The sequence below is a fragment of the Engystomops pustulosus genome, chromosome 3 (assembly GCF_040894005.1).
Source record: "Engystomops pustulosus chromosome 3, aEngPut4.maternal, whole genome shotgun sequence".
NCBI lineage: Eukaryota > Metazoa > Chordata > Amphibia > Anura > Leptodactylidae > Engystomops > Engystomops pustulosus.
The window spans coordinates 57,874,622-57,901,524 of NC_092413.1; the positions used below are offsets into that span (position 1 = coordinate 57,874,622).

At 40.8% G+C, this 26,903-nt stretch overlaps 15 non-coding genes across 15 annotated transcripts; all 15 read left to right on the forward strand.

The window, feature by feature from the left end:
- Window positions 1-730: 730 nt before the first annotated feature.
- On the forward strand, window positions 731-813 carry TRNAL-UAA (transfer RNA leucine (anticodon UAA)). The gene has a single exon. It is a non-coding gene; the product is annotated as a tRNA-Leu (tRNA).
- A 731-nt stretch (window positions 814-1,544) lies between these two features.
- Window positions 1,545-1,627, forward strand: TRNAL-UAA (transfer RNA leucine (anticodon UAA)). The gene has a single exon. It is a non-coding gene; the product is annotated as a tRNA-Leu (tRNA).
- A 729-nt stretch (window positions 1,628-2,356) lies between these two features.
- On the forward strand, window positions 2,357-2,439 carry TRNAL-UAA (transfer RNA leucine (anticodon UAA)). Its single transcript has one exon. It is a non-coding gene; the product is annotated as a tRNA-Leu (tRNA).
- Window positions 2,440-3,166: 727 nt separating this feature from the next.
- On the forward strand, window positions 3,167-3,249 carry TRNAL-UAA (transfer RNA leucine (anticodon UAA)). Its single transcript has one exon. It is a non-coding gene; the product is annotated as a tRNA-Leu (tRNA).
- Window positions 3,250-3,979: 730 nt separating this feature from the next.
- Window positions 3,980-4,062, forward strand: TRNAL-UAA (transfer RNA leucine (anticodon UAA)). The gene has a single exon. It is a non-coding gene; the product is annotated as a tRNA-Leu (tRNA).
- Window positions 4,063-4,789: 727 nt separating this feature from the next.
- TRNAL-UAA (transfer RNA leucine (anticodon UAA)) lies at window positions 4,790-4,872 on the forward strand. Its single transcript has one exon. It is a non-coding gene; the product is annotated as a tRNA-Leu (tRNA).
- A 10,670-nt stretch (window positions 4,873-15,542) lies between these two features.
- TRNAL-UAA (transfer RNA leucine (anticodon UAA)) lies at window positions 15,543-15,625 on the forward strand. The gene has a single exon. It is a non-coding gene; the product is annotated as a tRNA-Leu (tRNA).
- A 727-nt stretch (window positions 15,626-16,352) lies between these two features.
- On the forward strand, window positions 16,353-16,435 carry TRNAL-UAA (transfer RNA leucine (anticodon UAA)). The gene has a single exon. It is a non-coding gene; the product is annotated as a tRNA-Leu (tRNA).
- A 730-nt stretch (window positions 16,436-17,165) lies between these two features.
- On the forward strand, window positions 17,166-17,248 carry TRNAL-UAA (transfer RNA leucine (anticodon UAA)). The gene has a single exon. It is a non-coding gene; the product is annotated as a tRNA-Leu (tRNA).
- Window positions 17,249-22,591: 5,343 nt separating this feature from the next.
- TRNAL-UAA (transfer RNA leucine (anticodon UAA)) lies at window positions 22,592-22,674 on the forward strand. Its single transcript has one exon. It is a non-coding gene; the product is annotated as a tRNA-Leu (tRNA).
- A 727-nt stretch (window positions 22,675-23,401) lies between these two features.
- Window positions 23,402-23,486, forward strand: TRNAL-UAA (transfer RNA leucine (anticodon UAA)). The gene has a single exon. It is a non-coding gene; the product is annotated as a tRNA-Leu (tRNA).
- A 727-nt stretch (window positions 23,487-24,213) lies between these two features.
- On the forward strand, window positions 24,214-24,296 carry TRNAL-UAA (transfer RNA leucine (anticodon UAA)). The gene has a single exon. It is a non-coding gene; the product is annotated as a tRNA-Leu (tRNA).
- Window positions 24,297-25,026: 730 nt separating this feature from the next.
- Window positions 25,027-25,109, forward strand: TRNAL-UAA (transfer RNA leucine (anticodon UAA)). The gene has a single exon. It is a non-coding gene; the product is annotated as a tRNA-Leu (tRNA).
- Window positions 25,110-25,836: 727 nt separating this feature from the next.
- On the forward strand, window positions 25,837-25,919 carry TRNAL-UAA (transfer RNA leucine (anticodon UAA)). Its single transcript has one exon. It is a non-coding gene; the product is annotated as a tRNA-Leu (tRNA).
- A 730-nt stretch (window positions 25,920-26,649) lies between these two features.
- On the forward strand, window positions 26,650-26,732 carry TRNAL-UAA (transfer RNA leucine (anticodon UAA)). The gene has a single exon. It is a non-coding gene; the product is annotated as a tRNA-Leu (tRNA).
- The last annotated feature ends 171 nt before the right edge of the window (window positions 26,733-26,903 follow it).

Genomic DNA, 26,903 nt, shown 5'->3' on the forward strand with positions numbered 1-26,903 from the left:
AAAGTTTTAACCTTGGACGTCTGGCAAATTGGTCTAGATTGAGTAATTCATTAGTGACAATTAACATTTTGTTCTTGACCTTTATCCAAATCACCTGTTAATCAAAAGATGAGTCTCTGAGCACCATATTGTGATCAATGCATTTTATTCCTCACTATTCAGAGAAAACTGCTATTTCAGCAAAATTAAATAATATTGAAAATACAATTTCTTAATATATTCAGGTGAATATTCTATCAGCATCTTTGTTCAAAGTTTCAAAACATATGCTATGAAAAATACATGAGAAAATGTATAGGAGAAGTTTAACCTGTCTCAGGTAGTCATAGAACAATTTGTCAAAAGATAGTGGTGAACAAAGTTGGACTGTAAAATCTATCTTAGAAAATCCAATATAAAAATGCCATTAGTTTTCTGACAGATATAGTCTAAAAATGAGGTCAAACAGTGTCAGGAAAAGCAGTTTTTCCTATTTGGTAATCTCAAATGAGTGTGCAAGTTTTTGTTTCATATATGTATGCTTGGACAGATAGGTTAAGGCGAATGGGTGAGATTTCGGACATATCTAGAAATTATAGTGGTTCTCTATCCGGCTCTTTTCTACAAAGACAAAAAAATCACCAAAAAATAAACAAATTTGTAAACCTGAAAGATTTTGTACAACTTACATAAATGCATTATTCCAAACAACCACTATGTTGATCTCGTTGTCTAACAGGTTGTTGTTCGAACCAGGATGGCCGAGTGGTTAAGGCGTTGGACTTAAGATCCAATGGATATATATCCGCGTGGGTTCGAACCCCACTCCTGGTAAAAGTTTTAACCACGGACGTCTGGCAAATTGGTCTAGATTGAGTAATTCATTAGTGACAATTAACATTTTGTTCTTGACCTTTATCCAAATCACCTGTTGATCAAAAGATGAGTCTCTGAGCACCATATTGTGATCAATGCATTTTATTCCTCACTATTCAGAGAAAACTGCTATTTCAGCAAAGTTAAATAATATTGAAAATACAATTTCTTAATATATTCAGGTGAATATTCTATCAGCATCTTTGTTCAAAGTTTCAAAACATATGCTATGAAAAATACATGAGAAAATGTATAGGAGAAGTTTAACCTGTCTCAGGTAGTCATAGAACAATTTGTCAAAAGATAGTGGTGAACAAAGTTGGACTGTAAAATCTATCTTAGAAAATCCAATATAAAAATGCCATTAGTTTTCTGACAGATATAGTCTAAAAATGAGGTCAAACAGTGTCAGGAAAAGCAGTTTTTCCTATTTGGTAATCTCAAATGAGTGTGCAAGTTTTTGTTTCATATATGTATGCTTGGACAGATAGGTTAAGGCGAATGGGTGAGATTTCGGACATATCTAGAAATTATAGTGGTTCTCTATCCGGCTCTTTTCTACAAAGACAAAAAAAATCACCAAAAAATAAACAAATTTGTAAACCTGAAAGATTTTGTACAACTTACATAAATGCATTATTCCAAACAACCACTATGTTGATCTCGTTGTCTAACAGGTTGTTGTTCGAACCAGGATGGCCGAGTGGTTAAGGCGTTGGACTTAAGATCCAATGGATATATATCCGCGTGGGTTCGAACCCCACTCCTGGTAAAAGTTTTAACCACGGACGTCTGGCAAATTGGTCTAGATTGAGTAATTCATTAGTGACAATTAACATTTTGTTCTTGACCTTTATCCAAATCACCTGTTGATCAAAAGATGAGTCTCTGAGCACCATATTGTGATCAATGCATTTTATTCCTCACTATTCAGAGAAAACTGCTATTTCAGCAAAATTAAATAATATTGAAAATACAATTTATTAATATATTCAGGTGAATATTCTATCAGCATCTTTGTTCAAAGTTTCAAAACATATGCTATGAAAAAGACATGAGAAAATGTATAGGAGAAGTTTAACCTGACTCAGGTAGTCATAGAACAATTTGTCAAAAGATAGTGGTGAACAAAGTTGGACTGTAAAATCTGTCTTAGAAAATCCAATCTAGAAACGCCATTAGTTTTCAGACAGATGTAGTCTAAAAAAGAGGTCAAACAGTGTCAGTAAAAGCAGTTTTCCCTATTTGGTAATCTCAAATGTGTGTGCAACTTTTTGTTTCATAGATGTATGCTTGGACAGATAGGTTAAGGCGAATGGGTGAGATTTCGGACATATCTAGAAATTATAGTGGTTCTCTATCCGGCTCTTTTCTACAAAGACAAAAAAATCACCAAAAAATAAACAAATTTGTAAACCTGAATGATTTTGTACAACTTACATGAATGCATTATTCCAAACAACCACTATGTTGAACTCGGAGTCTAATGAGTTGTCTTCGAACCAGGATGGCCGAGTGGTTAAGGCGTTGGAATTAAGATCCAATGGGTATATATCCGCGTGGGTTCGAACCCCACTCCTGGAAAAAGTTTTAACCTTGGACTTCTGTCAAATTGGTCTAGATTGGGTAATTCATTAGTGACAATAACCAATATCTTGACCTTTATCCAAATCACCTGTTGATCAAAAGATGAGTCTCTGAGCACCATATTGTGATCAATGCATTTTATTCCTCACTATTCAGAGCAAACTGCTATTTTAGCAAAATTAATTAATATTGAAAATACAATTTATTAATATATTCAGGTGAATATTCTATCAGCATCTTTGTTCAAAGTTTCAAAACATATGCTATGAAAAAGACATGAGAAAATGTATAGGAGAAGTTTAACCTGACTCAGGTAGTCATAGAACAATTTGTCAAAAGATAGTGTTGAACAAAGTTGGACTGTAAAATCTATCTTAGAAAATCCAATCTAGAAATGCCATTAGTTTTCTGACAGATATAGTCTAAAAATGAGGTCAAACAGTGTCAGGAAAAGCAGTTTTTCCTATTTGGTAATCTCAAATGAGTGTGCAAGTTTTTGTTTCATATATGTATGCTTGGACAGATAGGTTAAGGCGAATGGGTGAGATTTCGGACATATCTAGAAATTATAGTGGTTCTCTATCCGGCTCTTTTCTACAAAGGCAAAAAAATCACCAAAAAATAAACAAATTTGTAAACCTGAAAGATTTTGTACAACTTACATAAATGCATTATTCCAAACAACCACTATGTTGATCTCGTTGTCTAACAGGTTGTCGTTCGAACCAGGATGGCCGAGTGGTTAAGGCGTTGGACTTAAGATCCAATGGATATATATCTGCGTGGGTTTGAACCCCACTCCTGGTAAAAGTTTTAACCATGGACGTCTGGCAAATTGGTCTAGATTGAGTAATTCATTAGTGACAATTAACATTTTGTTCTTGACCTTTATCCAAATCACCTGTTGATCAAAAGATGAGTCTCTGAGCACCATATTGTGATCAATGCATTTTATTCCTCACTATTCAGAGAAAACTGCTATTTCAGCAAAATTAAATAATATTGAAAATACAATTTATTAATATATTCAGGTGAATATTCTATCAGCATCTTTGTTCAAAGTTTCAAAACATATGCTATGAAAAAGACATGAGAAAATGTATAGGAGAAGTTTAACCTGACTCAGGTAGTCATAGAACAATTTGTCAAAAGATAGTGATGAACAAAGTTGGACTGTAAAATCTGTCTTAGAAAATCCAATCTAGAAACGCCATTAGTTTTCAGACAGATGTAGTCTAAAAAAGAGGTCAAACAGTGTCAGTAAAAGCAGTTTTCCCTATTTGGTAATCTCAAATGTGTGTGCAACTTTTTGTTTCATAGATGTATGCTTGGACAGATGGGTTAAGGCGAATGGGTGAGATTTCGGACATATCTAGAAATTATAGTGGTTCTCTATCCGGCTATTTTTTACAAAGACAAAAAAATCACCAAAAAATAAACAAATTTGTAAACCTGAATGATTTTGTACAACTTACATGAATGCATTATTCCAAACAACCACTATGTTGATCTCGGAGTCTAACAAGTTGTCGTTCGAACCAGGATGGCCGAGTGGTTAAGGCTTTGGACTTAAGATCCAGTGGGTATATATCCGCGTGGGTTCGAACCCCACTCCTGGTAAAAGTTTTAACCTTGGACTTCTGGCAAATTGGTCTAGATTGGGTAATTCATTAGTGACAATAACCAATATCTTGACCTTTATCCAAATCACCTGTTGATCAAAAGATGAGTCTCTGAGCACCATATTGTGATCAATGCATTTTATTCTTCACTATTCAGAGCAAACTGCTATTTTAGCAAAATTAATTAATATTGAAAATACAATATATTAATATATTCAGGTGAATATTCTATCAGCATCTTTGTTCAAAGTTTCAAAACATATGCTATGAAAAAGACATGAGAAAATGTATAGGAGAAGTTTAACCTGACTCAGGTAGTCATAGAACAATTTGTCAAAAGATAGTGTTGAACAAAGTTGGACTGTAAAATCTATCTTAGAAAATCCAATCTAGAAATGCCATTAGTTTTCTGACAGATATAGTCTAAAAATGAGGTCAAACAGTGTCAGGAAAAGCAGTTTTTCCTATTTGGTAATCTCAAATGAGTGTGCAAGTTTTAGTTTCATATATGTATGCTTGGACAGATAGGTTAAGGCGAATGGGTGAGATTTCGGACATATCTAGAAATTATAGTGGTTCTCTATCCGGCTCTTTTCTACAAAGACAAAAAAATCACCAAAAAATAAACAAATTTGTAAACCTGAATGATTTTGTACAACTTACATGAATGCATTATTCCAAACAACCACTATGTTGATCTCGGAGTCTAACAGGTTGTCGTTCGAACCAGGATGGCCGAGTGGTTAAGGCGTTGGACTTAAGATCCAATGGATATATATCCGCGTGGGTTCGAAACCCACTCCTGGTAAAAGTTTTAACCTTGGACGTCTGGCAAATTGGTCTAGATTGAGTAATTCATTAGTGACAATTAACATTTTGTTCTTGACCTTTATCCAAATCACCTGTTGATCAAAATATGAGTCTCTGAGCACCATATTGTGATTAGAGATGAGCGAACACTAAAATGCTCGGGTACTCGTTATTCGAGACGAACTTTTCCCGATGCTCGAGTGCTCGTCTCGAATAACGAACCCCATTGAAGTCAATGGGAGACTCGAGCATTTTTCAAGGGGACCAAGGCTCTGCACAGGGAAGCTTGGCCAAACACCTGGGAACCTCAGAAAAGGATGGAAACACCACGGAAATGGACAGGAAACAGCAGGGGCAGCATGCATGGATGCCTCTGAGGCTGCATAATCGCACCATTATGCCAAAATTATGGGCAACAGCATGGCCATGACAGAGTGACAGAATGAAGCTAGATAGCATCTAAAACATCCAATAATTGACCCTGACACTATAGGGGACGGCATGCAGAGGCAGCGGCAGCAGGCTAGAGAGTGGCATGGCGACATACCCTAAATGGACTCAGGCTTCAAACCAATGGGTGGCAGAGAGGAACCAAAGGAGGTGAGCAAGAAGCGCTCAAATAATATCGGTACATGATAAAAGTTTGCCAGTATATTTTGTGGATTACACAGCAGGGTGGCGACAAAGTTAACATGGAAGCCATGAAAACAACCCAAAATTCTGCCTGACACAGCTCGTTTGATAAGGGGACCATGTATGGAGGCAGTGAACTAGTAGTAGATTAAAGGTGCTGCAGTTAAAACTATGTTAGTTGGATCTTGGCATGGAGCTGGCGCTCCGCTGCCAGGCGAGCTTTCGCCAATCCAAGCCCCTGTCTCTAGGCTACTCCCCAAACAGCACTTCTAAGAACCTTTTGTATAAGATCAAGTGTAGTAGCGTTCTTATAAGTTTAGGATATGCCGGGTGAGGGGAATGTAAACAGATGCGCAAGAAGCGCTGAAATAATATCCCTAAATGGTAAAAGTTTGCAAGTATATTTTGGGGATTACACAGCAGGGTGGCGACAAAGTTAACAACTTTGATGTGGAATGCCCTGTAATAGCTCTTGGGCGGTGTGCCTTTTATCGCCTAGGCTCAGCAGTTTCAGCACCGCCTGCTGTCGCTTAGCGACGGCACTGCTGCTGTGCCTAGAGCTACCGACTGATGGCGCCATGCCCACGGATGGTAATTCGGAGGAGGAGGAGGTGGAGGAGGGGTGGGAGGAGGTATAGTAGGCCTTTGAGACCTGGACCGAGGTAGGCCCCGCAATTCTCTGCGTCGGCAGTATATGACCAGCCCCAGGGTCAGACTCGGTCCCAGCCTGCACCAAGTTAAGTGTAGTAGCGTTCTTATAAGTTTGGGATATGGCGGGTGAGGGGAATGTAAACAGATGCGCAAGAAGCGCATGATGCGCATGGAGCTGGCGTTCCGCTGCCAGGCGAGCTTTCGCCAATCCAAGCCCCTGTCTCTAGGCTACTCCCCAAACAGCACTTCTAAGAACCTTTTGTATAAGATCAAGTGTAGTAGCGTTCTTATAAGTTTAGGATATGCCGGGTGAGGGGAATGTAAACAGATGCGCAAGAAGCGCTGAAATAATATCCCTAAATGGTAAAAGTTTGCCAGTATATTTTGGGGATTACACAGCAGGGTGGCGACAAAGTTAACAACTTTGATGTGGAATCCATGAAAACAACCCAAATTTCTGCCTGACACACCTCGTTTGATAAAGGGACGATGTATGGAGGCAGCTATATGGACGACTTTTGGAGGTAGCAATGGAGACAACGTGTGGAGGCTGCTATGGAGACAATTTAATTTGGATAGTGCCTGTATGTGGCAGTCCCAAACATTTTTCAAACCAGAGGAGCAGGTAGGTGGCCCTCCAGTAAAATGGGATAGATTGAGTGCCTGTATGTGGCAGTCCCAAAAATGTTTCAAACCAGAGGAGCAGGTAGGTGGCCCTCCAGTAAAATGGAATAGATTGAGTGCCTGTATGTGGCAGTCCCAAAAATTGTTCAAACCAGAGGAGCAGGTAGGTGGCCCTGCAGTAAAATGGAATAGATTGAGTGCCTGTATGTGGCAGTCCCAAAAATTGTTCAAACCAGAGGAGCAGGTAGGTGGCCCTGCAGTAAAATGGAATAGATTGAGTGCCTGTATGTGGCAGTCCCAAAAATTGTTCAAACCAGAGGAGCAGGTAGGTGGCCCTGCAGTAAAATGGAATAGATTGAGTGCCTGTATGTGGCAGTCCCAAAAATTGTTCAAACCAGAGGAGCAGGTAGGTGGCCCTGCAGTAAAATGGAATAGATTGAGTGCCTGTATGTGGCAGTCCCAAAAATTGTTCAAACCAGAGGAGCAGGTAGGTGGCCCTGCAGTAAAATGGAATAGATTGAGTGCCTGTATGTGGCAGTCCCAAAAATGTTTCAAACCAGAGGAGCAGGTAGGTGGCCCTCCAGTAAAATGGAATAGATTGAGTGCCTGTATGTGGCAGTCCCAAAAATTGTTCAAACCAGAGGAGCAGGTAGGTGGCCCTGCAGTAAAATGGAATAGATTGAGTGCCTGTATGTGGCAGTCCCAAAAATGTTTCAAACCAGAGGAGCAGGTAGGTGGCCCTCCAGTAAAATGGAATAGATTGAGTGCCTGTATGTGGCAGTCCCAAAAATTGTTCAAACCAGAGGAGCAGGTAGGTGGCCCTGCAGTAAAATGGAATAGATTGAGTGCCTGTATGTGGCAGTCCCAAAAATGTTTCAAACCAGAGGAGCAGGTAGGTGGCCCTCCAGTAAAATGGAATAGATTGAGTGCCTGTATGTGGCAGTCCCAAAAATTGTTCAAACCAGAGGAGCAGGTAGGTGGCCCTGCAGTAAAATGGAATAGATTGAGTGCCTGTATGTGGCAGTCCCAAAAATGTTTCAAACCAGAGGAGCAGGTAGGTGGCCCTCCAGTAAAATGGAATAGATTGAGTGCCTGTATGTGGCAGTCCCAAAAATTGTTCAAACCAGAGGAGCAGGTAGGTGGCCCTGCAGTAAAATGGAATAGATTGAGTGCCTGTATGTGGCAGTCCCAAAAATTTTTTAAAACAGAGGACCGGGTAGGTGGCCCTCCAGAAAAATGGAATAGATTGAGTGCCTGTATGTGGCACTCACAAAAATTGTTTCAAACAGAGGACCGGGTAGGTGGCCCTCCAGAAAAATTAAATGCATGAAGTACTATAGCAAGAGCCAGTGGGCCCTGTCAAAAAATAGCCATTTTCCTCTGCTTTACTGTACAAAGAGGAGGAGAAGGAGGAAAATGAGGAGGAGGAGGAGGAGTGGATCAATTATTCAGGTTGAGCTTCCTTCACCTGGTGGAGATTGGAAATTCTGAGAAATCCAGCCTTTATTCATTTTAATAAGCGTCAGCCTGTCAGCGCTGTCAGTCGACAGGCGTGTACGCTTATCGGTGATGATGCCACCAGCTGCACTGAAAACCCGCTCGGACAAGACGCTAGCGGCAGGGCAGGCAAGAACCTCCAAGGCGTACAGCGCCAGTTCGTGCCACATGTCCAGCTTTGAAACCCAGTAGTTGTAGGGAGCTGTGTGATCATTTAGGACGATGGTATGGTCAGCTACGTACTCCCTCACCATCTTTCTGTAAAGATCAGCCCTACTCTGCCGAGACTGGGGACAGGTGACAGTGTCTTGCTGGGGTGACATAAAGCTGGCAAAAGCCTTGTAAAGCGTACCCTTGCCAGTGCTGGACAAGCTGCCTGCTCGCCTACTCTCCCTCGCTACTTGTCCCGCAGAACTACGCACTCTGCCGCTAGCGCTGTCAGAAGGGAAATACTGTTTCAGCTTGTGCACCAGGGCCTGCTGGTATTCATGCATTCTCACACTCCTTTCCTCTCCAGGGATGAGAGTGGGAAGATTTTGCTTGTACCGTGGGTCCAGGAGAGTGAACACCCAGTAATCGGTGCTGGAATAAATTCTTTGAACGCGAGGGTCACGGGATAGGCAGCCTAGCATGAAATCTGCCATATGCGCCAGAGTACCAACGCGTAAGAATTCACTCCCCTCACTGGCCTGACTGTCCATTTCCTCCTCCTCCAACTCCTCCAACTCCTCTTCTTCTGCCCATACACGCTGAACAGTGAAGGACTCAACAATGGTCCCCTCTTGTGTCTCGCCAACATTCTCCTCCTCTTCCTCCTCATCCTCCTCCACCTCCACCTCCTCCGATATGCGCTGAGAAACAGACCTCAGGGTGCTTTGGCTATCAACAAGGGAATATTCTTCCCCCGTCTCTTGTGACGAGCGCAAAGCTTCCGACTTCATGCTGACCAGAGAGTTTTTCAACAGGCCAAGCAGCGGGATGGTGAGGCTGATGATGGCGGCATCGCCACTGACCATCTGTGTTGACTCCTCAAAGTTACTCAGCACCTGACAGATATCAGACATCCACGTCCACTCCTCATTGTAGACTTGAGGAAGCTGACTGACCTGACTACCAGTTCTGGTGGAAGTTGACATCTGGCAGTCTACAATCGCTCTGCGCTGCTGGTAAACTCTGGATAACATGGTCAGTGTTGAATTCCACCTCGTGGGCACGTCGCACAACAGTCGGTGAGCGGGCAGTTGGAGGCGGCGCTGCGCTGCCCTGAGAGTGGCAGCATCTGGGCTGGACTTCCTGAAATGCGCACAGATGCGGCGCACCTTCGTGAGCAAATCAGACAGATTGGGGTATGTCTTGAGGAAACGCTGCACTATCAGATTTAACACATGGGCCAGGCATGGCACATGTGTCAGTCTGCCGAGTTGCAGAGCCGCCACCAGGTTACGGCCGTTGTCACACACAACCATTCCCGGCTTGAGGTTCAGCGGTGCCAGCCACAGATCAGTCTGCGCCGTGATGCCCTGTAATAGCTCTTGGGCGGTGTGCCTTTTGTCGCCTAGGCTCAGCAGTTTGAGCACCGCCTGCTGTCGCTTAGCGACAGCACTGCTGCTGTGCCTAGAGCTACCGACTGATGGCGCCGTGCCCACGGATGGTAGTTCGGAGGAGGAGGTGGAGGAGGGGTGGGAGGAGGAGGAGGCATAGTAGGCCTGAAACACCTGGACCGAGGTAGGCCCCGCAATCCTCGGCGTCGGCAGTATATGAGCAGCCCCAGGGTCAGACTCGGTCCCAGCCTCCACCAAGTTAACCCAATGTGCCGTCAGCGATATATAGTGGCCCTGCCCGGCAGCACTCGTCCACGTGTCCGTGGTCAGGTGGACCTTGTCAGAAACGGCGTTGGTCAGGGCACGGATGATGTTGTCTGACACGTGCTGGTGCAGGGCTGGGACGGCACATCGGGAAAAGTAGTGGCGGCTGGGGACCGAATACCGAGGGGCGGCCGCCGCCATGAGGTTGCGAAAGGCCTCGGTCTCTACTAGCCTATAGGGCAGCATCTCCAGGCTAAGCAATCTGGAGATGTGCACATTAAGGGCTTGGGCGTGCGGGTGGGTTGCACTATATTTGCGTTTCCGCTCCAGCGTCTGGGGTATGGAGAGCTGAACGCTGGTGGATGCTGTGGAGGATCGTGGAGGCGACGATGGGGTTTTTGTGCCAGGGTCCTGGGCAGGGGGCTGACTAGCAGCTGACACAGGGGAAGGAGCAGTGGTGTGCACGGCCGGAGGTGAACGGGCTTGTTGCCACTGAGTGGGGTGCTTAGCATTCATATGCCTGCGCATACTGGTGGTAGTTAAGCTAGTAGTGGTGGAACCCCTGCTGAGCCTGGTTTGGCAAATGTTGCACACCACAGTCCGTTGGTCATCCGGTGTTTCCTTAAAGAACCTCCACACTTCTGAAGATCTAGCCCTCGCCGCAAGAGCCCTCACCACGGGAGCTTCACTAGTTGACAGTGGCGCTGATGCACCAGCTCTGGCCCTGCCTCTCCGTCTGGCCCCACCACTGCCTCTTCCAACCTGTTCAGGTCGAGGACTCTCCTCCGTCTCAGAAGCACTGTGTTCACCCGGCCTCTCAACCCAGCTTGGGTCTGTCACCTCATCATCCTCCGATCCCTCAGTCTGCTCCCCCCTCGGACTTCCTGCCCTGACAACAACTTCCCCACTGTCTGACAACCGTGTCTCCTCATCGTCGGACACCTCTTTACACACTTCCACTACGTCAAGAAGGTCATCATCACCCACAGACTGTGACTGGTGGAAAACCTGGGCATCGGAAAATTGCTCAGCAGCAACCGGACAAGTGGTTTGTGACTGTGGGAAGGGTCCAGAAAACAGTTCCTCAGAGTATGCCGGTTCAAATGCCAAATTTTCCTGGGAGGGGGCAGACTGGGGGGGAGGAGGCTGAGGTGCAGGAGCTGGAGGAGTGGCGATTTCGGTGACATGGGTGGACTGCGTGGAAGACTGACTGGTGGTGGACAAATTGCTCGAAGCATTGTCAGCAATCCACGACATCACCTGTTCGCACTGTTCTGGCCTCAACAGTGCTCTACCACGAGTCCCAGTAACTTCAGACATGAACCTAGGGAGTGTAGCTCTGCGGCGTTCCCCTGCTCCCTCATCAGCAGGTGGTGTCTCACCCCGCCCAGGACCACGGCCTCTGACCCCTGCAGTAGTTGGACGCCCACGTCCCCGCCCTCGTCCTCTACCCCTAGCCCTCGGGTTAAACATTTTTAAAATGAGAGTTATAACTTTATTTTTTTTTTTACTTTTTTTTGTTTTTTTTTGTGTTTTTTTTTTTTTTTTTGTGTTTTTTGTTTTTTTTTGAGTTTTTAAAACCAAACAATGCTATCCTATTGCTATGGCTATTTTCTAGCCAAGTATCAAAGGAAGCACAGTACTATGCCAGATGAGATGACACTGAGTTATTGCCTAATAGAAATCCAACCCCTACTGAATTTTGCCACTTCGGCCTTTGCTATGGATATGTGCGCCACTAAGCGCAGAACACAGCGGTCGCAAGTCCCACTACAAATTGCTCAGAATTGGCAAGTACATGCACTGCAGAAACTACAGCCACCAGCAGATCAACCAGAAATCAAATATATAGAACGCTACTGTAGGCTTCAAGATCAAGAAGCTGTTTGTATTCTCCTATGGCTATTTTCTAGCGAAGTATCAAAGGAAGCACAGTACTATGCCGGATGAGATGACACTGAGTTATTGCCTAATAGAAATCCAACCCCTACTGAATTTTGCCACTTCGGCCTTTGCTATGGATATGTGCGCCACTAAGCGCAGAACACAGCGGTCGCAAGTCCCACTACAAATTGCTCAGAATTGGCAAGTACATGCACTGCAGAAACTACAGCCACCAGCAGATCAACCAGAAATCAAATATATAGAACGCTACTGTAGGCTTCAAGAAGCTGTTTGTATTCTCCTATGGCTATTTTCTAGCCAAGTATCAAAGGAAGCACAGTACTATGCCGGATGAGATGACACTGAGTTATTGCCTAATAGAAATCCAACCCCTACTGAATTTTGCCACTTCGGCCTTTGCTATGGATATGTGCGCCACTAAGCGCAGAACACAGCGGTCGCAAGTCCCACTACAAATTGCTCAGAATTGGCAAGTACATGCACTGCAGAAACTACAGCCACCAGCAGATCAACCAGAAATCAAATATATAGAACGCTACTGTAGGCTTCAAGATCAAGAAGCTGTTTGTATTCTCCTATGGCTATTTTCTAGCCAAGTATCAAAGGAAGCACAGTACTATGCCGGATGAGATGACACTGAGTTATTGCCTAATAGAAATCCAACCCCTACTGAATTTTGCCACTTCGGCCTTTGCTATGGATATGTGCGCCACTAAGCGCAGAACACAGCGGTCGCAAGTCCCACTACAAATTGCTCAGAATTGGCAAGTACATGCACTGCAGAAACTACAGCCACCAGCAGATCAACCAGAAATCAAATATATAGAACGCTACTGTAGGCTTCAAGAAGCTGTTTGTATTCTCCTATGGCTATTTTCTAGCCAAGTATCAAAGGAAGCACAGTACTATGACGGATGAGATGACACTGAGTTATTGCCTAATAGAAATCCAACCCCTACTGAATTTTGCCACTTCGGCCTTTGCTATGGATATGTGCGCCACTAAGCGCAGAACACAGCGGTCGCAAGTCCCACTACAAATTGCTCAGAATTGGCAAGTACATGCACTGCAGAAACTACAGCCACCAGCAGATCAACCAGAAATCAAATATATAGAACGCTACTGTAGGCTTCAAGATCAAGAAGCTGTTTGTATTCTCCTATGGCTATTTTCTAGCCAAGTATCAAAGGAAGCACAGTACTATGCCGGATGAGATGACACTGAGTTATTGCCTAATAGAAATCCAACCCCTACTGAATTTTGCCACTTCAGCCTTTGCTATGGATATGTGCGCCACTAAGCGCAGAACACAGCGGTCGCAAGTCTCACTACAAATTGCTCAGAATTGGCAAGTACATGCACTGCAGAAACTACAGCCACCAGCAGATCAACCAGAAATCAAATATATAGAACGCTACTGTAGGCTTCAAGAAGCTGTTTGTATTCTCCTATGGCTATTTTCTAGCCAAGTATCAAAGGAAGCACAGTACTATGCCAGATGAGATGACACTGAGTTATTGCCTAATAGAAATCCAACCCCTACTGAATTTTGCCACTTCAGCCTTTGCTATGGATATGTGCGCCACTAAGCGCAGAACACAGCGGTCGCAAGTCTCACTACAAATTGCTCAGAATTGGCAAGTACATGCACTGCAGAAACTACAGCCACCAGCAGATCAACCAGAAATCAAATATATAGAACGCTACTGTAGGCTTCAAGAAGCTGTTTGTATTCTCCTATGGCTATTTTCTAGCCAAGTATCAAAGGAAGCACAGTACTATGCCAGATGAGATGACACTGAGTTATTGCCTAATAGAAATCCAACCCCTACTGAATTTTGCCACTTCAGCCTTTGCTATGGATATGTGCGCCACTAAGCGCAGAACACAGCGGTCGCAAGTCTCACTACAAATTGCTCAGAATTGGCAAGTACATGCACTGCAGAAACTACAGCCACCAGCAGATCAACCAGAAATCAAATATATAGAACGCTACTGTAGGCTTCAAGAAGCTGTTTGTATTCTCCTATGGCTATTTTCTAGCCAAGTATCAAAGGAAGCACAGTACTATGCCAGATGAGATGACACTGAGTTATTGCCTAATAGAAATCCAACCCCTACTGAATTTTGCCACTTCAGCCTTTGCTATGGATATGTGCGCCACTAAGCGCAGAACACAGCGGTCGCAAGTCTCACTACAAATTGCTCAGAATTGGCAAGTACATGCACTGCAGAAACTACAGCCACCAGCAGATCAACCAGAAATCAAATATATAGAACGCTACTGTAGGCTTCAAGAAGCTGTTTGTATTCTCCTATGGCTATTTTCTAGCCAAGTATCAAAGGAAGCACAGTACTATGCCAGATGAGATGACACTGAGTTATTGCCTAATAGAAATCCAACCCCTACTGAATTTTCCCACTTCGGTCTTTGCTATGGATATGTGTGCCACTAAGAGCTAAACACAACGGTAGCAAGTCCCCCTGCTAATTCCTCACAAAATGGTAAAATATGCAAATTAAAATAAAAAAAGTAGAACGTTATTGTAGCCCTAAGAAGGGCTGTTGGGTTCTTTGAGAATCACTCCTGCCTAACAGTAAGCTAATAGAACACCCTAACGCTTTCCCTGAGCAGCAGCAGCTCTCTCCCTAGCGGCATCCAGAGACAGAATGATCCGAGCAGCGCGGCCAGCGGCTAGTCTATCCCAGGGTCACCTGATCTGGCCAGCCAACCACTGCTATCGACGTGTAAGGGTACCACGTCATGCTGGGTGGAGTGCAGAGTCTCCTGGCTTGTGATTGGCTCTGTTTCTGGCCGCCAAAAAGCAAAACGGCGGGAGCTGCCATTTTCTCGAGCGGGCGAAGTATTCGTCCGAGTAACGAGCAGTTTCGAGTACCCTAATGCTCGACCGAGCATCAAGCTCGGACGAGCATGTTCGCTCATCTCTAATTGTGATCAATGCATTTTATTCCTCACTATTTAGAGAAAACTGTTATTTCAGCAAAATTAAATAATATTGAAAATACAATTTATTAATATATTCAGGTGAATATTCTATCAGCATCTTTGTTCAAAGTTTCAAAACATATGCTATGAAAAAGACATGAGAAAATGTATAGGAGAAGTTTAACCTGACTCAGGTAGTCATAGAACAATTTGTCAAAAGATAGTGGTGAACAAAGTTGGATTGTAAAATCTGTCTTAGAAAATCCAATCTAGAAACGCCATTAGTTTTCAGACAGATGTAGTCTAAAAAAAGAGGTCAAACAGTGTCAGGAAAAGCAGTTTTCAATATTTGGTAATCTCAAATGAGTGTGCAGCTTTTTGTTTAATAGATGTATGCTTGGACAGATAGGTTAAGGCGAATGGGTGAGATTTCGGACAAATCTAGAAATTATAGTGGTTCTCTATCCGGCTCTTTTCTACAAAGACAAAAAAATCACCAAAAAATAAACAAATTTGTAAACCTGAAAGATTTTGTAGAACTTACATAAATGCATTATTCCAAACAACCACTATGTTGATCTCGTTGTCTAACAGGTTGTCGTTCGAACCAGGATGGCCGAGTGGTTAAGGCGTTGGACTTAAGATCCAATGGGTATATATCCGCGTGGGTTCAAACCCCACTCCTGGTAAAAGTTTTAACCTTGGACTTCTGGCAAATTGGTCTAGATTGGGTAATTCATTAGTGACAATTACCAATATCTTGACCTTTATCCAAATCACCTGTTGATCAAAAGATGAGTCTCTGAGCACCATAATGTGATCAATGCATTTTATTCCTCACTATTCAGAGAAAACTGCTATTTCAGCAAAATTAAATAATATTGAAAATACAATTTATTAATATATTCAGATGAATATTCTATCAGCATCTTTGTTCAAAGTTTCAAAACATATGCTATGAAAAAGACATGAGAAAATGTATAGGAGAAGTTTAACCTGACTCAGGTAGTCATAGAACAATTTGTCAAAAGATAGTGTTGAACAAAGTTGGACTGTAAAATCTATCTTAGAAAATCCAATCTAGAAATGCCATTAGTTTTCTGACAGATATAGTCTAAAAATGAGGTCAAACAGTGTCAGGAAAAGCAGTTTTTCCTATTTGGTAATCTCAAATGAGTGTGCAAGTTTTTGTTTCATATATGTATGCTTGGACAGATAGGTTAAGGCGAATGGGTGAGATTTTGGACATATCTAGAAATTATAGTGGTTCTCTATCCGGCTCTTTTCTACAAAGACAAAAAAATCACCAAAAAAAAAACAAATTTGTAAACCTGAAAGATTTTGTACAACTTACATAAATGCATTATTCCAAACAACCACTATGTTGATCTCGTTGTCTAACAGGTTGTCGTCCGAACCAGGATGGCCGAGTGGTTAAGGCGTTGGACTTAAGATCCAATGGATATATATCCGCGTGGGTTCAAACCCCACTCCTGGTAAAAGTTTTAACCTTGGACGTCTGGCAAATTGGTCTAGATTGAGTAATTCATTAGTGACAATTAACATTTTGTTCTTGACCTTTATCCAAATCACCTGTTGATCAAAAGATGAGTCTTTGAGCACCATATTGTGATCAATGCATTTTATTCCTCACTATTCAGAGAAAACTGCTATTTCAGCAAAATTAAATAATATTGAAAATACAATTTATTAATATATTCAGGTGAATATTCTATCAGCATCTTTGTTCAAAGTTTCAAAACATATGCTATGAAAAAGACATGAGAAAATGTATAGGAGAAGTTTAACCTGACTCAGGTAGTCATAGAACAATTTGTCAAAAGATAGTGTTGAACAAAGTTGGACTGTAAAATCTATCTTAGAAAATCCAATCTAGAAATGCCATTAGTTTTCTGACAGATATAGTCTAAAAATGAGGTCAAACAGTGTCAGGAAAAGCAGTTTTTCCTATTTGGTAATCTCAAATGAGTGTGCAAGTTTTTGTTTCATATATGTATGCTTGGACAGATAGGTTAAGGCGAATGGGTGAGATTTTGGACATATCTAGAAATTATAGTGGTTCTCTATCCGGCTCTTTTCTACAAAGACAAAAAAATCACCAAAAAATAAACAAATTTGTGAACCTGAAAGATTTTGTACAACTTACATAAATGCATTATTCCAAACAACCACTATGTTGATCTCGTTGTCTAACAGGTTGTCGTCCGAACCAGGATGGCCGAGTGGTTAAGGCGTTGGACTTAAGATCCAATGGATATATATCCGCGTGGGTTCGAACCCCACTCCTGGTAAAAGTTTTAACCTTGGACGTCTGGCAAATTGGTCTAGATTGAGTAATTCATTAGTGAAAATTAACATTTTGTTCTTGACCTTTATCCAAATCACCTGTTGATCAAAAGATGAGTCTCTGAGCACCATATTGTGATCAATGCATTTTATTCCTCACTATTCAGAGAAAACTGCTATTTCAGCAAAATTAAATAATATTGAAAATACAATTTATTAATATATTCAGGTGAATATTCTATCAGCATCTTTGTTCAAAGTTTCAAAACATATGCTATGAAAAAGACATGAGAAAATGTATAGGAGAAGTTTAACCTGACTCAGGTAGTCATAGAACAATTTGTCAAAAGATAGTGGTGAACAAAGTTGGATTGTAAAATCTGTCTTAGAAAATCCAATCTAGAAACGCCATTAGTTTTCAGACAGATGTAGTCTAAAAAAGAGGTCAAACAGTGTCAGTAAAAGCAGTTTTCCCTATTTGGTAATCTCAAATGAGTGTGCAACTTTTTGTTTCATAGATGTATGCTTGGACAGATAGGTTAAGGCGAATGGGTGAGATTTCGGACATATCTAGAAATTATAGTGGTTCTCTATCCGGCTCTTTTCTACAAAGACAAAAAAATCTATAGTAAAGCATCGAACTTGGTACTTAAAACATAACTTTTACTAAGTCACTTAAAATCACCTTAAATCTTATACATACAGTAAATTAAACAAACAGACATAAAAGAATAGGGCAGTCTTACCAGGTGGAGTGTCTGGTTGCAGGAGGTGTATCCTTTAGAGACCTAAGGGGGAATGATAATTCTCTCCCTATCATAGAGCTGTCCCTACTACCCCAGATGCTCCCGTCCTGACAAGGACAGTACCCAGATCGTCCCTGGATAGGTGTACTGTTATGCCCTATACAGATAAAGCCAAAGGAGTGCTCCCCGTCCCTCCCTACCCTACGCGTTTCATCACCAGTCCTGGTGAATCATCAGGGGATTAGATGAGGACTAACATAGAGTCCTGGAGGGGGAGATATAATCATCGGTCTGGGGTTCCAGAAATCCTGGAGAGAGATCACACACAGGCCTTCCTGGAAATTTCCCCAGAGGGGTCGGGTCCACCTGGTTTCGGTGGTGTACCTTGGCTAGTGAGCATTGACCTATAGTAATTACTTCCTTTTTAAACATTAAATCCCACCCATATGTCAATTACTTAGGGTGGTCAACAATCACCTCTTTAAGGTTACTTACGTTCCTGTTTCCAGGTGTGTACGAGGCTATCCCGGTCTGGTCCTCGTGGTCTAATTTGAGACGCGCGCCGTTTCTCGTATATCGCGCGTCATCTATTAGAGACCGGAAGTTTACATCAGGTACCGGAAGTGTCCGGAAGGATGTGCGCATGCGTTCCACGGGGTCTTGCGTTTCATACCGTGGAACGCATCGCATCCGTCTGTTGTGCGCATGCGTACTGACAGAACAAGGTAGTATTATCACGAAGCTGTACAGACAATTTGAAAAAATAAATAAATAAAACCCCAAACATTATTTTTATGGCGTTCACTCAAGGTACATTATGTATCCCAGTGAGGGCACCACAGTGGTCAGGATTAGTATTTAATACAAGGAAGGAATTATGGTTGGGCTTAGTTTGAATGCTCATCATGTTTAGGTCAATATTGTAGATTAAAGTGATTAACAATATGATATATTCCTTATCCTCCCATAAGTTAGGTGGTATATCCACTGATATTACTGGAAGGTAAATTACTTCTTTTAGGGAGATATATCTACATAAAGCCCATCTTTTTGGGTATATATGTACTATACCATCTTGGTAAAAGATAGTATTCAGTGGGACTCTGTAAGTCCTAATGGTTTAGCCCTTAGTGATAATTATTGATTGATCCGTTTTTTTGGGGGCTTGAAGAAGAAGAATTTTTTTGGATTATTTTGGCTAGTCTGTCTAAACGGGGGGTCCCAAAAGGTGCTCTAAAGAAAACATTTCAAATTCAATTGTTCATTGAGTCCAGTAGGGCTCATTGTTTTTAATTCAAAAATCCAAAATGTCTCTTTTTGTAGAGTCATTTGTTCCCAATTTCCCCCTCTCGTTGGTTGCCTCACTATGTCGATCCCTGTGAACGAAACCATTGAGAGGTCACCTGCATGTTCTTGATTCAGGTGTCTTGCTATGGCCGTATCATTATCCTTGTCAATATCCAAGAGATGTTCCCCTATGCGTCTCCTTAATTCCCTGTTGGTTTTTCCTACATATTCTAGACCGCATCCACATGTCATTTTGTAAATAACTCCTTTAGATCTGCAATTAATGAAGTGTTTTATCTTATAACTGCGTCCCGTGTTGGTGGAAGTGAAATCCTTACTGGTTTGCATGTATGGGCATGCGATACACCCACTACATCTGAAATTCCCAGTGGGTGCGTTTTTATTCAACCATGTTGTGTTTTGAGGGGCATGGAAATGACTTTGGACCAACCGGTCCTTCAATGATCTACCTTTTCTGAAGGTGATTTGTGGGGTCTCACTTAACACTTCTTGTATATCCGGATCCATAAGTAAGATATTCCAATGTTTGTAAATAATTTGTGAGGCTTCTTTGGCCCCGTTGTCAAAAGTAGTGATTAATCTAACCTTCTTGTCTGGCTCACATTCATCTTTCTTTTTTAATAAATCCTTGCGATCTTTATCGCATGCTGCTTTGAACGCTTTTCTCAGAATGTGATCAGGGTACCCCCTTTCTCTAAATCTAGTCCTGAGATCCTTAGCTTGGATTTTGAAATCCTCATATGTAGAACAGTTTCTCCTCAATCTATAGTATTGTCCCTTGGGGATTCCGTTTTTTAAACGTTCTGGGTGATGGCTCTCCCATCTTAAAAGTGCATTTGTGGAAGTTGGTTTTCTATAGACTTTTGTGTTCACTTCTCCATTCTCATCCCTCCTGATCTGTAAGTCAAGGAATGGGAGGGTCTCTCTTCCGACTTCAAAAGTGAAACCTAAATTGATCTCATTGTTATTAAGAACTTTTACAAAGTCACTAAAGGATTTTTTCATCCCCCCTCCATATCACCAGGATATCATCGATATATCTGACCCACAACTCAATCCTGCTATTCATGGTTGTTCGTTGTTCATTGAAGACCATGGTTTCCTCCCACCAGCCCAGGAGCAAGTTTGCATATGTTGGTGCACAAGGGTTGCCCATGGCAGTGCCCCTGAGCTGGTGGTAGTGTTTACGGTCGAACAGGAAAAAGTTGTGGGTCAGAAGAAAATCGAGAAGTTCTAAAATGAAGTTGTTATGGGGCAAAAATTGATTACCCCTGGAATCCAAAAAATATTTCACCCCCATCAATCCAGCAGTGTGGGGAATTGATGAGTATAGTGCTTCCACATCAATTGAGCAGAGGATACAATCCTCATCTATATTGATTCCATCAATTCTGCGAATTAGATCTGCAGTATCCTGTATGTAGGACGGAAGGGAGAGTACAAAAGGACGCAGGACTTGGTCAAGGTATATACCAATGTTCTGAGACAGACTGTCTACCCCAGATACAATCGGCCTACCTTTTAGTGGGTTTAGGCCCTTGTGTATCTTCGGCAGACAGTAAAATGTGGCCCTTCGAGAAAATTTAGGTAGAAGAAATCCCAGCTCATCATCACTAATTAGATTATCTTTCCTTGCTTGGACAATGATGTTTTTTAACTCCATTTCATATTTAGATGTAGGATCCCTTTCTAGAATTTCATAGCTGGTGGTGTCTTTAAGGATATCTGTGCAGAGTTTCTTGTATGCATCTATATCCAAAACTACTGTATTGCCTCCTTTATCGGAAGGTTTTATAATTAGTTGCTCATTGTTCTCTAGTTTGTTTAAAGCTTGCATCTCTTGTTTGGTAAGATTGTGTCTGTAATGACAAGGTTGTATACTGTTTAGATCTTCAGTTACCAGATTGAGGAACACATCTATCGGAGATGTATCACCAATTGGCGGCATCTTGGTACTTTTATTCCTCAAGTCGGTAAATGGTCCCGTTCCTAATTTAGGTTGGGGTTCCTCATTGAGACTAAATAATAGTCTTACATCACTCAAGAGATCAGAAGGAATTCCTAATTCTCTACAAGTTTTTAATTCTTGTTTTTTAAAAAATTTATGCCATTTAAGTTTTCTTATGAAGAGGTGTATATCCTTCATCCATGTGAAGGAATTGTAATCGGATGTAGGGACGAATGATAAACCTTTGCTTAGAACTTTTTCTTCACATTCGCTAAGTGTGTATGTGGAGAGGTTTATTACCTGACTTGGCGTTGTGGGTTGAGGTTCTGAGGGGGTGTCGGATTTCGGTTTCTCAGGGGATATGTCTGTTCTAAAAAACGTGTTTCTCCTGTTTGTTGGTTCTCTGGCTTTTTTCTGCCCCGTCCTCCTCTACTATTGCCCCCTCTTCCCCTTGCTCTTCCTCTTTGTGGGCCACTTCTGGATTCACTGTCCGACCTCTCTGTATCAGTTGAAGAAACCCCAGTATCTATACCTTTTTGTGAATGCTCTCCAATGGAGGAGTAGACTTTATTTTCTCTGAAATCTTGAAGATCACGTATAAATTGTTTATGTTTACGGTCTTTCAGGTGATACTGGAATTTCTCCAATTTTGATTGGAGCTGGGATTCCTTTGTGGTGAAATCAGGTTCGTTACTAAATTTTTTTGTTACTTCGATTTGTTCTTTTAAGGTTTTTTCAAGTTCATTTAATTTAGTTTTTTCCTCTTCTAGGAGGAGCCCTAGTAATTTCAGGGAGAATGTTGTCGCCTCCAGTTCCCACTTATGTAATAAGTTGGGACTGGATATACGTGAAGCTGGTGTCAGGGTTACTCTTAGTCCTCGTGGGACAATGCTGTTTTTTATGTAATTGTCAATACATTGAACTTCCCACCAGGAAACTATTTGTTCTTTATATATTTTCAGTAGTTCCCTGAATGCTGTATTGTATGAGGGGGTATATTTGGGTTGTGTGAAATTCTTGTCTGAGAATATATCTTTGGCTTGGTCAAGCCATTGATCCTGATTGAGGCCCACCGAAAGAAAACCAGCCATAATCCGTTAGAAATGATACAAAGTAGCCAAATCCCTCCGGCACTATGCACTAGATGTGTCCGAACCACAATGAAACATATAGTAAAGCATCGAACTTGGTACTTAAAACATAACTTTTACTAAGTCACTTAAGTAAAAAAAATCACCAAAAAATAAACAAATTTGTAAACCTGAATGATTTTGTACAACTTACATGAATGCATTATTCCAAACAACCACTATGTTGATCTCGGAGTCTAACAAGTTGTCGTTCGAACCAGGATGGCCGAGTGGTTAAGGCGTTGGACTTAAGATCCAATGGGTATATATCCGCGTGGGTTCGAACCCCACTCCTGGTAAAATTTTTAACCTTGGACTTCTGGCAAATTGGTCTAGATTGGGTAATTCATTAGTGACAATAACCAATATCTTGACCTTTATCCAAATCACCTGTTGATCAAAAGATGAGTCTCTGAGCATCATATTGTGATCAATGCATTTTATTCCTCACTATTCAGAGAAAACTGCTATTTTAGCAAAATTAATTAATATTGAAAATACAATATATTAATATATTCAGGTGAATATTCTATCAGCATCTTTGTTCAAAGTTTCAAAACATATGCTATGAAAAAGACATGAGAAAATGTATAGGAGAAGTTTAACCTGACTCAGGTAGTCATAGAACAATTTGTCAAAAGATAGTGTTGAACAAAGTTGGACTGTAAAATCTATCTTAGAAAATCCAATCTAGAAATGCCATTAGTTTTCTGACAGATATAGTCTAAAAATGAGGTCAAACAGTGTCAGTAAAAGCAGTTTTCCCTATTTGGTAATCTCAAATGAGTGTGCAACTTTTTGTTTCATAGATGTATGCTTGGACAGATAGGTTAAGGCGAATGGGTGAGATTTCGGACATATCTAGAAATTATAGTGGTTCTCTATCCGGCTCTTTTCTACAAAGTCAAAAAAATCACCAAAAAATAAACAAATTTGTAAACCTGAAAGATTTTGTACAACTTACATAAATGCATTATTCCAAACAACCACTATGTTGATCTCGTTGTCTAACAGGTTGTCGTCCGAACCAGGATGGCCGAGTGGTTAAGGCGTTGGACTTAAGATCCAATAGATATATATAACCGCGTGGGTTCGAACCCCACTCCTGGTAAAAGTTTTAACCTTGGACGTCTGGCAAATTGGTCTAGATTGAGTAATTCATTAGTGACAATAACCAATATCTTGACCTTTATCCAAATCACCTGTTGATCAAAAGATGAGTCTCTGAGCACCATATTGTGATCAATGCATTTTATTCCTCACTATTCAGAGAAAACTGCTATTTCAGCAAAATTAAATAATATTGAAAATACAATTTATTAATATATTCAGGTGAATATTCTATCAGCATCTTTGTTCAAAGTTTCAAAACATATGCTATGAAAAAGACATGAGAAAATGTATAGGAGAAGTTTAACCTGACTCAGGTAGTCATAGAACAATTTGTCAAAAGATAGTGTTGAACAAAGTTGGACTGTAAAATCTATCTTAGAAAATCCAATCTAGAAATGCCATTAGTTTTCTGACAGATATAGTCTAAAAATGAGGTCAAACAGTGTCAGGAAAAGCAGTTTTTCCTATTTGGTAATCTCAAATGAGTGTGCAAGTTTTTGTTTCATATATGTATGCTTGGACAGATAGGTTAAGGCGAATGGGTGAGATTTCGGACATATCTAGAAATTATAGTGGTTCTCTATCCGGCTCTTTTCTACAAAGACAAAAAAATCACCAAAAAATAAACAAATTTGTAAACCTGAAAGATTTTGTACAACTTACATAAATGCATTATTCCAAACAACCACTATGTTGATCTCGTTGTCTAACAGGTTGTCGTCCGAACGAGGATGGCCGAGTGGTTAAGGCGTTGGACTTAAGATCCAATGGATATATATCCGCGTGGGTTCGAACCCCACTCCTGGTAAAAGTTTTAACCTTGGACGTCTGGCAAATTGGTCTAGATTGAGTAATTCATTAGTGAAAATTAACATTTTGTTCTTGACCTTTATCCAAATCACCTGTTGATCAAAAGATGAGTCTCTGAGCACCATATTGTGATCAATGCATTTTATTCCTCACTATTCAGAGAAAACTGCTATTTCAGCAAAATTAAATAATATTGAAAATACAATTTATTAATATATTCAGGTGAATATTCTATCAGCATCTTTGTTCAAAGTTTCAAAACATATGCTATGAAAAAGACATGAGAAAATGTATAGGAGAAGTTTAACCTGACTCAGGTAGTCATAGAACAATTTGTCAAAAGATAGTGGTGAACAAAGTTGGATTGTAAAATCTGTCTTAGAAAATCCAATCTAGAAACACCATTAGTTTTCAGACAGATGTAGTCTAAAAAAGAGGTCAAACAGTGTCAGTAAAAGCAGTTTTAGCTATTTGGTAATATCAAATGAGTGTGCAACTTTTTGTTTCATAGATGTATGCTTGGACAGATAGGTTAAGGCGAATGGGTGAGATTTCGGACATATCTAGAAATTATAGTGGTTCTCTATCCGGCTCTTTTCTACAAAGACAAAAAAATCACCAAAAAATAAACAAATTTGTAAACCTGAATGATTTTGTACAACTTACATGAATGCATTATTCGAAACAACCACTTTGTTGATCTCGGAGTCTAACAAGTTGTCGTTCGAACCAGGATGGCCGAGTGGTTAAGGCGTTGGACTTAAGATCCAATGGGTATATATCCGCGTGAGTTCGAACCCCACTCCTGGTAAAAGTTTTAACCTTGGACTTCTGGCAAATTGGTCTAGATTGGGTAATTCATTAGTGACAATAACCAATATCTTGACCTTTATCCAAATCACCTGTTGATCAAAAGATGAGTCTCTGAGCATCATATTGTGATCAATGCATTTTATTCCTCACTATTCAGAGAAAACTGCTATTTTAGCAAAATTAATTAATATTGAAAATACAATATATTAATATATTCAGGTGAATATTCTATCAGCATCTTTGTTCAAAGTTTCAAAACATATGCTATGAAAAAGACATGAGAAAATGTATAGGAGAAGTTTAACCTGACTCAGGTAGTCATAGAACAATTTGTCAAAAGATAGTGTTGAACAAAGTTGGACTGTAAAATCTATCTTAGAAAATCCAATCTAGAAATGCCATTAGTTTTCTGACAGATATAGTCTAAAAATGAGGTCAAACAGTGTCAGTAAAAGCAGTTTTCCCTATTTGGTAATCTCAAATGAGTGTGCAACTTTTTGTTTCATAGATGTATGCTTGGACAGATAGGTTAAGGCGAATGGGTGAGATTTCGGACATATCTAGAAATTATAGTGGTTCTCTATCCGGCTCTTTTCTACAAAGTCAAAAAAATCACCAAAAAATAAACAAATTTGTAAACCTGAAAGATTTTGTACAACTTACATAAATGCATTATTCCAAACAACCACTATGTTGATCTCGTTGTCTAACAGGTTGTCGTCCAAACCAGGATGGCCGAGTGGTTAAGGCGTTGGACTTAAGATCCAATGGATATATATCCGCGTGGGTTCGAACCCCACTCCTGGTAAAAGTTTTAACCTTGGACGTCTGGCAAATTGGTCTAGATTGAGTAATTCATTAGTGAAAATTAACATTTTGTTCTTGACCTTTATCCAAATCACCTGTTGATCAAAAGATGAGTCTCTGAGCACCATATTGTGATCAATGCATTTTATTCCTCACTATTCAGAGAAAACTGCTATTTCAGCAAAATTAAATAATATTGAAAATACAATTTATTAATATATTCAGGTGAATATTCTATCAGCATCTTTGTTCAAAGTTTCAAAACATATGCTATGAAAAAGACATGAGAAAATGTATAGGAGAAGTTTAACCTGACTCAGGTAGTCATAGAACAATTTGTCAAAAGATAGTGGTGAACAAAGTTGGATTGTAAAATCTGTCTTAGAAAATCCAATCTAGAAACACCATTAGTTTTCAGACAGATGTAGTCTAAAAAAGAGGTCAAACAGTGTCAGTAAAAGCAGTTTTAGCTATTTGGTAATATCAAATGAGTGTGCAACTTTTTGTTTCATAGATGTATGCTTGGACAGATAGGTTAAGGCGAATGGGTGAGATTTCGGACATATCTAGAAATTATAGTGGTTCTCTATCCGGCTCTTTTCTACAAAGACAAAAAAATCACCAAAAAATAAACAAATTTGTAAACCTGAATGATTTTGTACAACTTACATGAATGCATTATTCGAAACAACCACTTTGTTGATCTCGGAGTCTAACAAGTTGTCGTTCGAACCAGGATGGCCGAGTGGTTAAGGCGTTGGACTTAAGATCCAATGGGTATATATCCGCGTGGGTTCGAACCCCACTCCTGGTAAAAGTTTTAACCTTGGACTTCTGGCAAATTGGTCTAGATTGGGTAATTCATTAGTGACAATAACCAATATCTTGACCTTTATCCAAATCACCTGTTGATCAAAAGATGAGTCTCTGAGCATCATATTGTGATCAATGCATTTTATTCCTCACTATTCAGAGAAAACTGCTA